Genomic DNA, 2,847 nt, shown 5'->3' with positions numbered 1-2,847 from the left:
CTCACTGTGTCCCCGGCGCTCTCCCCGATCTCACTGTGTCCCTCCCGCTCTCCCCTAGCTCTCACTGTGTCCCTCCCGCTCACCCGTCGCTCTCACTGTGTCCCTCCCGCTCTCCCTTCGCTCCCACTGTGTCCCTCCCGCTCTCCCCTCGCTCCCACTGTGTCCCCGCCACTCTCCCCTTGCTCCCACTGTGTCCCTTCCGGCTCTCACCTCGCTCTCACGGTGTCCCTCGCGCTCACCCCTCGCTCTCACTGTGTCCCTCCCGCTCTCCCCTCGCTCTCTAAGTCTCTCCCGCTCTCCCCTCGCTCTCACTATGGCCCCGCCGCTCTCTCTCGCTCTCACTGTGTCCCTCCCGCTCTCCCCTCGCTCTCACTGTGTCTCCCCGCTCTCCCCTCGCTCTCACTGTGTCCCCGCCCGCTCTCCCCTCGCTCTCACTGTGTTCCCTCCCGCTCTCCCCTCGCTCTCACTGTGTCCCTCCCGCTCTCCCCTCGCTCTCACTGTGTCCCTCCCGCTCTCCCCTCGCTCTCACTGTGTCCCCCCCGCTCTCCCCTCGCTCTCACTGTGTCCCCTCCCGCTCTCCCTCGCTCTCACTGTGTCCCCGCCCGTCTCCCCTCGCTCTCACTGTGTCCCTCCCGCTCTCCCCCTCGCTTCCACTGTGTCCCTCCCCGCTCTCCCCTCGCTCTCACTGTGTCCCCGCTCTCCCCTCGCTCTCACTGTTTCCCCTCCCGCTCTCCCCTCGCTCTCACTGTGTCCCCCGCTCTCTCCCTCGCTCTCACTGTGTCCCCCCCGCTCTCCCCCTCGCTCTCACTGTGTCCCCGCTCTCCCCTCGCTCTCACTGTGTCCCTCCCGCTCTCCCCTCGCTCTCAGTGTGCCCCTCCCGCTCTCTCCTCGCTCTCACTGTGTCCTTGCCGCTCTCCCCTCGTTCTCAATGTGTCCCTCCCGCACTCCCCTCGCTCTCACTGTGTCCCTCCCCCTCTCCCTCGCTCTCACTGTGTCCCTCCCGCTCTCCATTCGCTCTCACTGTGTCCCTCCCGCTCTCCCCTCGCTCTCAACTGTGTCCCTCCCCGCTCTCCCCTCGCTCTCACTGTGTCCCACCCCGCTCTCCCCTCACTCTCACTCTGTCCCCGCCGCTCTCCCCTCGCTCTCACTGTGTCCCTCCCGCTCTCCCTTCGCTCTCACTGTGTCCCTCCCGCTCTCCGCTCTCTCTCACTGTGTCCCCGCCGCTCTCTCCGCGCTCTGAATGTGTCCCCGCCGCTATCCCCTCGCTCTCACTGTGTCCTTGCCGCTCTCCCCTCGCTCTCACTGTTTCCCTCCCGCTCTCCCCTCGCTCTCACTGTTGCCGCGCCGCTCTCCCCTCGCACTCACTGTTTCCCCGCCGCACTCACTGTGTCCCTCCCGCTCTCCCCTCGCTCTCACTGTGTCCCCGCCGCTATCCCCTCGCTCTCACTGTGTCCCTCCCGCTCTCCCGCCGCTCTCACTGTGTCCCACCCGCTCTCCCCTCGCTCTCACTCTGTCCTTGCCGCTCTCCCCTCGCTCTCACTGTGTCCTTGCCGCTCTCCCCTCGCTCTCAATGTGTCCCTCCTGCTCTCCCCTCGCTCTCACTGTGGCCCCGCCGCTCTCCCCTCGCTCTCACTGTTTCCCCGCCGCTCTCCCCCTACGCACACACCATGTCCCTACGACTCTCCCCTCGCTCTCACTGTGTCCCCGCCGCTCCCCTCGCTCTCACTGTGTCCCTCCCGCTCTCCCCTCGCTCTCACTGTGTCCCTTCGGCTCTCCGCTCGCTCTCACAGTGTCCCACCGGCTCTCCCCTCGCTGTCACTGTGTGTCCCCCCCCCCCCGATGTCCCCTCGCTCACACTGTGTCCCCGCCGCTCTCCCTCGCTCTCACTGTGCCCCCGCCGCTCTCCACTCGCTCTCACTGTGTCCCCGCCGCTCTCCCCTCGCTCTTACCGTGTCCCTCCCGCTCTCCCCTCGCTCTCACTGTGTCCCTCCTGCTCTCTCCTCGCTCTCACTGTGTCACCGCCGCTCTCCCCTCGCTCTCAGTGTGTCCCTCGCGCTCTCCCTTCGCTCTCACTGTGTCCCCGCCGCTCTCCCCTCGCTCTCACTGTTGCCTCGCCGCTCTCCCCTCGCTCTCACTGTTTCCCCGCCGCTCTCACTGTGTTCCTCCCGCTCTCCCCTCGCTCTCACTGTGTCCTTGCCGCTCTCCACTCGCTCTCACTGTGTCCTTGCCGCTCTCCCCTCGCTCTCACTGTGTCCCTCCCCTCGCTCCCCTCGCTCTCACTGTGGCCCCGCCGCTCTCCCCTCGCTCTCACTGTTTCCCCACCCGCTCTCCCCCTACGCACTCACCGTGTCCCCCCGCCTCCCCTCGCTCTCACTGTGTCCCCGCCTCTTCCCCCTCGCTCTCACTGTGTCCCCCGCTCTCCCCTCGCTCTCACTGTGTCCCCCCGCTCTCCCTCGCTCTCACTGTGTACCCCGCTCTCCCCTCGCTCTCACTGTGTCCCTCCCGCTCTCCCCCGCTCTCACTGTGTCCCCCCGACTCTCCCTCGCTCTCACTGTGTCCCCCCGCTCTCCCCTCGCTCTCACTGTGTCCCCTCCCGCTCTCCCCTCGCTCTCACTGTGTCCCTCCGCTCTCCCTCGCTCTCACTGTGTCCCCTCCGCTCTCCCCTCGCTCTCACTGTGTCCCCGACGCTCTCCCCTCGCTCTCACTGTGTCCCCCCCGCCTCTCCCCTCGCTCTCACTGTGTCCCCTCCCGTCTCCCCTCGCTCTCACTGTGTCCCCTCCCGCTCTCCCCTCGCTCTCACTGTGTCCCTCCCGCTCTCCCCTCGCTCTCACTGGTTCCTCCCGCTCT

Source organism: Scyliorhinus canicula, chromosome 29 (assembly GCF_902713615.1).
Source record: "Scyliorhinus canicula chromosome 29, sScyCan1.1, whole genome shotgun sequence".
In the NCBI taxonomy this organism is placed as follows: domain Eukaryota; kingdom Metazoa; phylum Chordata; class Chondrichthyes; order Carcharhiniformes; family Scyliorhinidae; genus Scyliorhinus; species Scyliorhinus canicula.
Note: the sequence above shows the minus strand (reverse complement) of the source record.